Here is a 12,862-nt window from a genome sequence, read left to right on the forward strand (position 1 = left end):
GATGCACTCTCCACGGGTAGGGGACTTGAACTAAAGAAAGAAAAGGAGAAAGCCTGAAGAGCCCCAGCAATCTTCTGTTTCTGGATCCACCGAGATGAGCAAACATCCTTAGGCCCTGAGAAGTCGCTTTTGTTATCATGCCTTCCCTACTATGAGGGACCAAAGTAAGCACTTTATCCCTCAAGTCACATCTTGTCATCACAGCAATGAAGGCAGTGACGAATATACATCTAATATACATCCTCCCTTCTAAATGCACACAGCCCTTAAGTTGATTGTGACTCTCTAATATGTAATAGACCCACTTTTCCTTTTGCATCTACCTCTCTATGCACAACACCACTGCAAAAGCATTGGCATCTTACAAGACAACTTGCATGCTGTGCAAATCTTTCTAGTTTCCCCCTCCATCAGTGACATGCAGGAAGGGCTCTTGCCTGCAGTGTCAGTTCCTGGTTAAGCGCTTTGCAGTGGGGAATCTAGACAATGGTCAGGACAGAGAGAACCAAGTACAACCAACACTGTTAGTATGCACTAACACATGCACGAAGACAAGAAAGGACAGGAAAAGCCACCAAGACTAGGAACTTGGCTAGGACTGGGGGAGGGGGTGAGGATCTGGAGAGTAGGAAGATTTCAGAAAGCAGGTGTGCCAAGCACGTGGAGACCCCTCCTCCCCCCGCAGCAAGGTCAATTTGATGTCAAGGCCAACACACACCAGGGCTGCATCTCCTCCCTTCTCCACAACCCCTCACAAAGACAAGATCCAACATGTTTTAATTTGGCTATGGTACTACCATTTATTTGTGTGTAACTTTATCAGCAAGACTGGGTAATGGCACCAGAAGATTTATGTGGCTTATTTAATATGCATATCCTCATGGGCCTGAAGCTGAAACCTCTCAAGTCAGAGATGAACATCTTCTATTTTTTTTGCATCTCCAGTATAATAGTAGTGTCCTGTGTATGGAAATCCATTCTCTGAGGCTTGTTGCTAAGCAGGGCTGTGGGGAGGTATGTAGACACTGAGGGCCCTTGGTTTTATAGGGCAGTGCTCTAGCATCTCCCGCTACTAACCACCTCGGCTAACAGAATTTGTCAGAGTGATCGTTTAAGGAGATTTTTCCATTTGTAGGTCAGGCTCACAATTACAGCCTGAAAACAAGACAGCTGTGAGAACGTTGCTTGTTAAGCATGCCTGTGAAACCAAAAATACCCAGCACTCAGAAACTCCAATGCCAGAGAGAGCCTCAGACAGGGGAATGCGAGAGAGGCCTCTGAAAACTCAACCGCAGTTATTTCTATGCCTTACCTGGGGCTGGATGGTTTTCTCCTTCTGACACGACCTATTTTGGTCCACTAACTTATTACTCTGAGTTTTAGACCAACAACCTTTGAAAACAAATTTACGACCATTAGGATTCTGGGAAAAACTCAGCATTCCTCTCTAAAGTCTCCCTAATAGGTTTTCCAAATATTTGTCTTTTCTAGAACATGCTTTGCGGCAGGCATTCTCATGATGCTTTCTGACTTTGTCAGAGGTCTATGACAGCAGGAACTTGAGTATCTGCCTTCGGGAGACAGCAGAGAAAAAGGGAAATAAGGGGAGAAGATGGGAACTTCAGTCAGGGTCCGAAGCCTCCGGTGTCACAGGGGCACTCTTCCCTGAAGCTGGATGGGTGTGACGGTGCCATGAGAACAGACGAGAGCTTGCTCTCTCCCCTCCCCTCTGCTTCTTCACCTTTACTCCAATGCACAAATGTCATGATGGCCATGACCATGACTATTCTCCTACTGCGATATTGTGACCTAAAGTTGCCCTTTCCTGGAAACTCAGACATCCACCTTCCATCAGGAAGAGATCCCACAAGCCAGGCTGCTGAGGAGATGCCGTGGGGTGTGTGAGAATGTGCGGTTGTAACGAAACAGCCTCTCCCTAAACCTGGGTGATGCTGGCTTTCTGCAATGCATTGGTTGCTGTGAGTGGGAATAGGAAGGAAGTTAAGGACAATGTGATGATCTGTATTAAAAACTGTCATTGCAACTGCAAGCCCCTTTGATTCAGAAAATACAGTATTGTAGAATTTAAATTCCAACATGTGGTGCCTGCCAGTGGTGGCTCATGCCTTTAATCCCAGCACTCCGGAGGCAGAGTCAGGTGGATCTCTGTGAGTTCAAGGCCAGCCTGGTCTATGAGAGCTTGTTCCAGGACAGGCTCCAAAGCTACAGAGAAACCCTGTCTCGAAAAAAAAAGAAAAAGATTTAATCCCAATATGTCATGAGATGACCCAAAACTACATAATTATAATTAATTATGCTTGGAAGTTGATCTAAAGAGGAGGAGGAGAGAGGAGGAGAGGGGAGGGAGGGAGGGAGAATAAAGGAAGGAAGGGGAAAAAAGAAGATTTGAAAGCAGGAAGGAAAAGAGGGAAAGAGGAAATGAAAAGGGGGATGGAGACAGGAGAGGGAAGGAGAGAAGGAAAGAAAGCAGGGAGGGAAGGGGAAAAGGACTAAAAGGAAGGGAAGAAGAAAGGAAGGGAGGGAGGGAGGAACGGAGGGGTGGAAGGAGGGAGGAAGGAAGGGGGAGCAAAGGAGATGGTGGGAGTGAAGAAGGGTATTGTTCAATAATTGTTCAACACTAGCATATTGGTTAAATAAATTATATTTTGATTCAACCAACTGCCATACAACCATTAAAATAATGGTATAAATTTCTACTCACTCACATAAAGAAACACCTGTAAGACACGAAATGGGAAAAGTAGATCACCAGTGCATACCTGAACACATTCTCCTCTCTAAACCTCAGTCTGCATGCACGCCATACACAGGTAGGAGTCTACAAGCAGACCTCACAGACACTAACACAGCTATCAGTGGAAGGGGCTGCAAAGGAGGAAGTTCCCATCTCCTCTACCTTCCTCCATCTATTCTTTCATAACAATAAATAGGATAAAAGTACAGCTTTTTATCTTGTTAAAGAGTTGGGAAATCTCTTCAGTTCTCTGAAAGGAAAACCACAGTTCAGTGAGTTTATCCACTGAGCGCTCTGCCTCTCTCTGCCCCTCAGTCCGGCACTTGTTCCCTCTTCCTTTCCCTGGTCTTTCCTTCGTCCCTCCTCCATCCTTCTCTCTTTTGCCTTTAATCCAGGGGCAGGTGGATCTCTGTATCTCTGTGAATTCAAGGCCAGCCTGGTCTTAGGCTAATCAGAGTTACATAGTAAGGTAAGACCCTACCTGAAAATAAATAAACACATAAATAAATCTTTACAATATAGAAAGAATTCACTAATATTTAATTCTTCCAAATTAATCTATACACAAATCCTACTATCTTTACTTTTTTACTAGAAAGCTGAGTAGGTGGGAAAGAGAACAAGGCAGAATGGACAGGCAGTGAAAGGAAAGAAAAAACCCTTATGCTTGCTGCATGGAACCAAGAAAATCCCCAACCTGACCCCTGGGTCTAGATGCAGAAGTATCTGCAGCTTGTTCTCTGAAATTCTGAAGCAATTTCGAACACTCAGAACTCAAAAACAGCAGAAGCTCCGTAGTGCTTCACGCGGTTCACTTCAGGTGTGCGTGACTTCACGCGTAATCTCACGCAGCTTTTATTCTACCTTAGCAGACTTCTGCACGTTTTTAAGTGCCTGAAAAAATCGTCTGAGGCATTTAAAAAGATTCCCTTTCACCCTAGCAGGTGCACTTGCTAAGGAACCTGCTTCCTGGAGCTATTGTGAAAGGTAAGACAAACACTTCCCCACCTGCTCCAACCCCACCACAGCAGGGGCCTGGAACCTCAGCCTACCAGCTGTGGCACCTGGCAAGTCCATGGTGGGACTCCCTACAGGGTGCTCAGTTCCTCAGCACAGTCAACATGGGTACCAACAAATAGAGATGCCAGTTGGGACAGTACCTGGGAAAGCATGGCGTTCAGGGCTAAGTCTTCCTTTGCATATTAATACTCAGTCATGGAAAGGATATTTTTAAGACCCTCCCTGCTGATGGTATGAAAATATGGTTTTGGTTTAAAAACAACTTGTTCCTCATAGCTCTCTTTAGTTCTAAAGAGATAAACAAGTACAGAAAAGAATTTACCTAAAGTTTGCACTTCCTCTGCTTTTGGTCTTTAATAGCTATTATTTTTTATTTTAACATGTCCAAGTTCAGGGAATTTCTCCAAACTTCTCTTGCAGAAGCTCAATGGAACTTATGCAATGGCGGTTTTAAGATGACCATGGAAAGGGAGCATTTTTGCGTTTTCAGTTTTGAATCTAAGTTTTTCATCAAAAGAAGATGTTAATGAGTCTACGTTTCTAACCTTTCTGCCCTGACCTCCCAAGCAAGAACTCTTAAATGACAAAATGTAGCATTCCCTTAAGAAAGATCAAAACTTTCTCTCTCTCTTTTTTTATTTTTTTGTGCATTTGATCCTCTAAAATTCTTTTAATGTAATGGAAAAAAAAGAGGGCATTTAAATGTCACAGAGGTGGGTTATGAAAGTCTAGAAAGAATTCTTAAGATTGACATTTCGCAGCTGGAAGTTCCTTTCAAGTGGCATTTACCGAGGGAAATCGCTGATGTGCAACCGAATTTCACCAGGCAGGTGACCACCTTTGGCCATCCTGACTGCAAGCAGCAGTGACGTGGGCCCCCTTCTCTAGACATCCACAGTCCATATAATACAGAGAACCCACACACCAAAAACCATGGGGATGGGAATGGAGATGATTCATTCCCCAGCTGTGGGATGTCAGCTGCCCGCGCAGCTGTCAGGGGGAAAGAAAGAGAAAAGGTACTGATGAAGGAGTGGGAAGAAGGGGAGAAAGCTGGAGCTGGGGGAGAATACACAGTGTGCTCATAGGACTGGGAGCAGCGAGCTTCCTGGAAGAGTGAGCAGCGATCCAACCACAGATTTGAATGCCTCCGACTAGGGATGCGGCTCTGCTGCTCTATGAATTGCCTAGCCTATGTGAGGACTTTGGCCCCATCACCATTATTGTATAAACTAAGTGTGGTGGATGACAACATGTTTGTAATATCGGGATGTGGAGACTGGAGGATCAGGAGTTCAAGGTCATCCTGGATGTGGTCATATATAATTCCTAAAGCTGACCAGTCATCCTAGCCTAAAAACATGGAGACCCTTTCTCAAAACATGTGGGGCTGAGTTGGGCAGCAAGTGAACACAGCCAAGTTTTGCCATTGCAAAAGGAAAGAATGCTACCAGAGAGAAGGAGGAGAGAGAGGAGAAAGCCTGAGGAAGGGATCCTGTGTGGCTTCACCCCAAGGAAGCACTCAATCCATTCCCTCCACAACATTCAAACAGAGGCCACACCCCTTGAAGGCTAGCTTTGTCCTTACCCCTAGATCATCCATCACTCCCAAGTCACCAAGCAACTTCATATTAAACATGAACACCACACTCAAGGCCAGCAAGCGCTGCGTTTCACGGGATAAGGACTGGAGCGATGAACTTGACTGTGGAAATAGGAACCACACGGTGAAGGGATCGGTGGAGAGCTAATGAGCACTGTTGGCGCTCCCTGTGGGGCAGACAGCGTTAAGCAAAGGTTACTGAGTTATTTACCCCCAAACATTGCATAAAGCCAATTACATATTTGAATAAGGCATGTCTGGGGGAAACAGAAGGGATAATTAAGTAGAGGGCAGAGGCATCAGAATTTGATGGCAACTCAGGGAAGAGGTTGATGGAAGAGGCACAGCAGGAAATGTCTGTACTTCATGGACATCCACATTATCTCTTTCCTTCTTCCCACAACACAGTATAAATAGTAATAAGGCAGTGGTAGTGAAGGAAAACTGTGAAAAGTATTAGATGTGGGAATTGTGAAATAGAATCAAAGAGCATACGCTACGTACAATCATCTGTAATAGGACATTGGGCTTACCACAATAAACTCCACAGAAGATCAGAAGGGAGGATTTTGACCACTGGCAGTCAAAATAGGTGCTTGATGCAATACAGATAGTCAGCCTGGCTTAGACACTGTACAATGTGTTCACGCATGGAAATAACACATAGAAAAAATGCTATAAGGTGTAGTAATAAGGGCGGCGGGGCTGCGTCCCCAGCACCCCTGCTGCCTGGCTAGCTTATGCCCAAAATAACAACACACAAACTCTATTCATTTAATCACTGCTTGGCCCATTTCTATCTAGCCTCTTCTAGGCTAATTCTCACATATTAATTTAGCCCATTTCTAATCATCTGTGTAGCGCCCCTAGGTGCGCTTACCGGGAAGATTCTAGCCTAAGTCCATCCTGGGTCAGAGCTTCATCGCATGCGTCTGCCTGGGAGCTGGGAGCATGGCGTCTCTCCTCTGAGGCATCTGCTCCCGAGAGGAGAGCTGTGGAGTCTGAGCTCACTTCCTCTTCCTCCCAGCATTCTGTTCTGTTTACTCCTCCCACCTATCTTCTAACCAATGAGGGCCAAGCAGTTTCTTTTTATTTAACCAATGACCTTCCTCCATCAATAAGGGGTGGTGAGATGGCCCCATGGGTAAAAGCACTTGTGATGTAAGCCCAATGACCCGAGTTGCACCTCAAAACCCACTCAAAAACATGGAAGGAGGCCAGGCGTGGTCTATCCCTTTAATCCCAGCACTCAGGAGGCAGTGGAGGGCAGATCTCTGTGAGTTCAAGGCCAACCTGGTCTACAGAGCAAAGTTCCAGGACAGCCAGGGTTACCTAATAAGATTCTGTTTCAATAAAATAAATAAACAGAAAAGACAGGAGGAGAAAATTAACTACACAAGGTTGTCCTCTGGCCTCCATGTGCATGCCTTGATGTATAGGCACTCACATGTATCGTGTGTGTGTGTGTGTGTGTGTGTGTGTGTGTGTGTGTGTGTCTGTGTCTGTGTGTCTGTGTGTGTGTCTGTGCACTCATGCCTTGGTGCACGGGCACCCACATGTATCATATATATGTATATACATATGTACACCTTGTTGCATGGGCACCTACATGTATCACATTGTGTGGTGTGTGTGTATGTATACATGTGCATGCCTTGGAGCATGGGCAAGCACATGTATCACACATGTGAATCTGTATATAGACACATGTGTGCATGAATATGTATATAATATATATACAGTAATAATAGTAAAATATCACAGGATAACCTGTCAATGTTTACAATTTATGTTTTAAGTATCCATTACAAATAAATAATAATTTATTAATCCATAATACATCATCTTAAACTATAGCTTTTATCACTGAACTTTAAAGGAGTATGTAAATCTGAGTCTGCCCCCCCCCCCAAAGATGTAGACAGGACATCCACACACAGGACATGCGAGGAAATAGTATGTTTAGCCATCAGTTAAGTATGTAGGATCTATTGAGTGTGGAAAAACAAGGAAACAGTGTAGCCCTGAGAGCGTTGTAGGCTTTCTAGGGAGGAGCAGAGAGCTGAAACACAGCTGTACAGGCTGGAACTCTGCTTTTCAGTCTTCCTTCCTCCTACTCAAGCACCCTCTCACCAAATGAAGACCATCGTACTCCTCAAAATAATCTTTCGGTTTATCAATATAACACACTTATGTCTAGAGAGCCCAGACTAGGAAAGTTAATTGCCACCCCCTTCTCTCAATTGCTTTCTTTCTCTCCCTCTCTTCCCTTCCCCTTCACCATGTGTGCATGTGTGTGTATTTATGTGGAAGTCAGTGGTGAACACCAAGTATCTTATTCAATCACCCTCCCCTTATTTTTTGAGATAGGGTCTTTTCAAGTCAGTGACACTGACTGGTCACCAAGCCCTATGGATCTTTGGGTCTCCACCTCCCCAGTACTGGGACTACAGGTGTGTACAGACACACCCAGCCTTTTTGTGGTTATTGGAGCTCAAACTTGGTTCCCATGTTTATTTACCAAATGAGCCATCTCCCCAGACCTAAGTAAGTAAGTTGGTTTTAATAAGCAACTTCTCATAACTTCTCTTAACAAAACAAAAAGAGTATTAAATGCACAACTGTGTAATAAGCATGATGTTTCTGCAATGATGACCAAAGATCTACTTGTTCCCTTAACATGAAAAACTGTTTGAAGAGATTGGTGGTTACAGATAGAGCCCTGTTGTTACTCCAAATGGGGAGCTGGCCATGTGTTAACTTGGAGGAACATGAAGCTGGGCTGCCCACTACCTTTAAAGAGACAAACACAGGGCTGAAAGGTGTGTTAGGAGTACTTGGTCCACTAGTTAAGAGTACTTGCTGTTGTTGCTCTCAGTGTCTCTGCTACTGGTCTTACACCAGTCAGAATGGCTAAAACCAAAAGCACTAATGATAGCTCATGCTGGAGAGGATGTGGGAAAAGGGGAACACTACTCCATTGCTGGTGGGAATGAAAACTTGTCCAACCACTCTGGAAATCAGTATGGCGGTTTCTCAGAAAAATTGGGAATCAACCTACCTCAGGACCACGCAATACCACTCTTGGCCCAAAGGATGCTCAATCATACTACAAGGATATTTGTTTAACTATGTTCATAGCAGCATTATTTGTAATAGCCAGAACCTGGAAACAACCTAGATGCCCCCTCAACTAAAGAATGGATAAAGAAAATGTGGTATATTTACCCAATGGAGTACTACTCAGCAGTAAAAAATAATAACATCTTTAAATTTGCATGCAAATGGGTAGAACTAGAAAAAAACCATCCTGAGTGAAGTAACCTAGACCCAGAAAGATGAACATGGTATGTACTCACTCATAAGTGGATACTAACTGTAAAGCAAAGGATAACATGCCTATAGTCCATAACCATAGAGAAGCTAAGTAGGAAGGTGAACCCTAAGAAAAACATATATAGATCTACCTGGAAAGGGGAAATAGACAAGATTGTGTGATAAAGTTGGGAGCATGGGGTGGGGGGAGAAGGGAGAGCAGAAAGGGAAGAGGAGGGAGAAGGGAGAGCAGAAGGGGAAGAGGGGGAGAAGGGAGGTAGGAGAAGAATTTGAGGGAACGGGATTGTTGAGATGGAGGAAGGACAGATATAAGAGCAAGGAAAGAGATATTTTGATTAAGGGAGTCATTATGGGGCTAGTAAGAAACCTGGCACTAGAAAAATTCCCAGGAATCCACAAGGATGATCCCAGCTAAGACCTTAAGCAATAGAGAAGAGGTGCCCGAACTGCCCTTGCCCTGTAGTCAGACTGATGAATATCTTAAATGTCACCATAGAACCTTCATCCAGAAAATGATGGAAACAGAGGCACAGACCTATAGCAGAGCACTGGGATGAGCTCCAAAGTCCAGTTGAAGAGTAGGAGGAGTGAGAATATGAGCAAAGGGGGTCAAGTGTCAGGAGCCAATTTCCTTCTAAAATCATTACAGGAACCATCACCCTGGAAAGTCTGCAGAGAACCCCACTCCCTTAATTGTGTTAGGAATAGTTCTATTGACAGAGCCTACCCCACACCCAAATTGGCTGTTAATGAGAGCTATCTGTTAGCGGAACCCACCCCACATTCCAAACTATCTAGGGATCTAGGTGTGTCAACTCATGACTTCTTGGCCTACAGTGACCTGACCGAAGACAACCTCCTGCCTACATGACCAACTCAGACCATGTGACCAACGTGAACCACGCGGCAAGAGCCCAGGCCCCTGTGCCCACCCCCCAACTGTTTACCCTATAAAAGTTGTACCCCGTCTCTAATAAACTGAGGCTTTGACAAGAATTCTCGCTTAGCCTCCTTCCGCTTTCCTAGCCCATTATCTTCCAGGTGGTGCCTCTCCGTGACCCTGGAATAACTGAACTGCTAGGTGGGTTACTAACCCTAGACTAAGTAGCCCACCAAGGCAATCAACAGTCAAGTGTGGGGACACACACTAAAACAGTTTACCTGAGCCAATGGGAGCTCACTAACTCCAGCCATACAGGAAAGGAACCAGTATAGGATCAAACTAGACCCCCTGAATGTGGGTGACAGTTGTATGGCTGGGGCAGACTGCAGGGCCACTGGCAGTGGTACCAGGATTTATCCCTACTGCTTGTACTGTCTTTTTGGGAACCCATTCTTTTTGGATGGATTCATTGTTCCACCTATATATAGTAGGGAGGTCCTTGGGACATTCCCAAAGCAATGTGCCTTACCCTCTCTGAGGAGTGGAGAGGGGTCTGGGAGGAAGGTAGAGGGAATGGGAGGAGAGAAGGGAATGGGAACTGGAATTTGTAAGTAAAATAAAAAAAGATAGTTTGTTCTCTTTTTTAAAAAAAATAAACTAAAATAAAAAAGAGTACTTGCTATTTTACCAGAGGACTCAGGATACAGGTCAGGTGGCTCACAACTATCTGTAACTCTAGCTCCAGGGAATCCGAAGCCCTCTACTGGTCACTTTGGGTATGAGCACACATATGGCATACGTACACAAACACAGGCACATGAACACGTAAACTTTTTAATTATTCTTTTAAAAAGAGAACATTGCTAAAGAGACCCATACTAGAAAACTGTGGTCTCTAATTGGGCAGTCAAGTAAAACACTGACAAGGCTAAAAGATATTGGACTCCCATATGTCCAAAGTGTGGAGGCCCAAAAATGTGAGCCTATTTCTACCTTAACCAAAGGTCAGAGAGTTGAAACTTACCTCTGTTCCTTCAAGGTTATTGTCTGTTTCTACCTCAAACAAAGGTCCCACCTAGATTTAGATCAGAGAGTTCTGCTCTCTCAAAGTTATTATAAATAGGTGAGGGTAATATCCATACCTTGTATTTCAGGAACAGAGAAGTAGATGTGTTTAAGTTCCTACTCCCTTAAGGATATGACTTTGGATTCTACCCAGGGCATGGTTTGCCTACAGAATGTTTTGGTCTAGAGTGTGAGCATTTCTTGTCTTGTTCTAACGACAAATGTTTACCTAAGAATGTAGCCTGCAACCTTCAATTGGTATGTTCATTTCCTTGTATCATATTAATGCATTTTTGGTGGCTTTTTTTTTAAATCTTATTCCTACCTTTTGGGATTAGGGGTATTTTAAGCAATTGGAAATTAAATGTGGGTGAATTTCAGTATTCACTGGAACTCCTTCCCGATACTATCCTAAGTTTTCTGTTTTATTATTTTCATTCTCATCTCTTTACTAATTTTCTGGTCCCTATGCCTCTGGTAAGTGGTATTTCTGTCATAGCTAATCTCTGACACCAAAGGAACAAAATGGTGTATGAAGAAAATGTTACCTGAAACATTTCTTCATGAGACCCTAAAGCAGGGATTCTCAATGTATGGGCCACTATCCTTTTGGGGACCTTTTATCAGATAGTTTGCATATCGGGAATGTATATTACAGTTTATAACAGTAGCAAAATTACAGTTACAAAGTAGCAATGGTTGGGGGGGTCATCACATCATGAGGAACTGTAAGTGTTGCAGCATTAGGAAGATGGAGAATCAATGACCTAAAGTATAATTTGAAGGAAAGTGTCCCTTAGTTATTAACTTATGAAGTTAATTTTTATATTATCCCTTTTGCATTTGAATGAGAAATATTTTCTATGAATCTTTCATTGGCAACATGAACTCAAATAATACACAAGTTCATAAAATCTTTCCCCTCTCCAGAGATTAAATCCATAATAACACTAGTGAGTCCCTCAGTACTAAGCCTCACCCACACTTCCAATATCAGTCTCCACCCGTAGTAATGCTACAGAGTGACAAGAAATGTCAGCTAATATTTCAAATGCATATCTTCTTATAATATCAATGACATTTTGAAGTGTGGAGACACTTCGTGTGCTTTCTTGAAATGCTAGATAGCTCTCTGTCACAGAAGAGCAACTATTCCCCTACAGGGGGGGACCTTAAGATCGCTATGCATGAAAGGGACTTATGTCAGTGAGAAGGCTCCATGGGTAAAGTCACGTGCTACAGAGTCTTGACAACCTGAGTTGGATCCTGGGACCCACAGGACGGAAGGAGAGAATCCACTTCTCCGGGGTCTCCTCCAATATTTAGACGTGCCATGCCTGCCCCCGATCAATCACACATGTCAATAAATATTAGAAACATGAAATTCTTTATCACAATACACCAACTACTTCCTTTTAGATAGAATGTTACAACAGATCCAGAATTAACTACCAGTTCCCCCGAATGTGCTGGGAAATAAAATTCAGGTTTGTATCTCTGCAAGTACTTCTGCACCCAAGTTCTGTTTATCTAGGATACATCTTGATGGTCAAACCTTGGCCTGAAATACAATGCCTGTCTTCTTTTTCTAGCCATATCTATATTTCTCAAAGTGTCTCTGGACCTTGTCTTCACCCAAAGAAAATCCTACTCCTCATATCTGGATTGGCAGGGCTTGAAAAAGGATGTTCTCATGAGAGGAAAGTGACTCAAACGAAAACTGCACCGGGCATCACTAAATAAAGCTGCACATTTTGTCTTAGCCTTTGACCTTTGTTACAATGTCTGCTTCGAGCGCATGTCTTGGAGAATAAATCTCAACCCATACTTTACATTCACTGTGTAAAATAGTATATCTCAGAAAAAAATTTAAAAAATCACCCTAGCATTTGTAACACTGCAATTTCATAGACATATCATGTGACCTCTCCAACCCTCCTGAGACAACTGTGGCCTGATCCACCCCCAGGGGAGGGCTGTTGACCCACCCCCAGGGGAGGGCTGTTGACCCACCCCCAGGGGAGGGCTGTTGACCCACCCCCAGGGGAGGGCTGTTGACCCACCCCCAAGGGAGGACTGTTGGATCCGAGAAGGTACTAATATCAGGACAAGAGGCTTGTGTGCACTGGACTCTAACGAGTGAGTTCTCAACTTGAACTTCTGTCTCCACATCGAAAATACAAAATGGAGTAAGCTGTTA

The 12,862-nt window shown here is 43.8% G+C and overlaps 1 protein-coding gene across 1 annotated transcript in view; it reads right to left on the reverse strand.

The window, feature by feature from the left end:
• Dner (delta/notch like EGF repeat containing) overlaps positions 1–12,862 on the reverse strand; it is a 301,330-nt gene that overhangs the window by 166,350 nt on the left and 122,118 nt on the right. The window lies entirely within an intron of this gene.

Source organism: Microtus oregoni, unplaced genomic scaffold (genome assembly GCF_018167655.1).
Source record: "Microtus oregoni isolate MIOR12 unplaced genomic scaffold, Mior012 000004F_ref0000308, whole genome shotgun sequence".
Lineage (NCBI taxonomy): Eukaryota > Metazoa > Chordata > Mammalia > Rodentia > Cricetidae > Microtus > Microtus oregoni.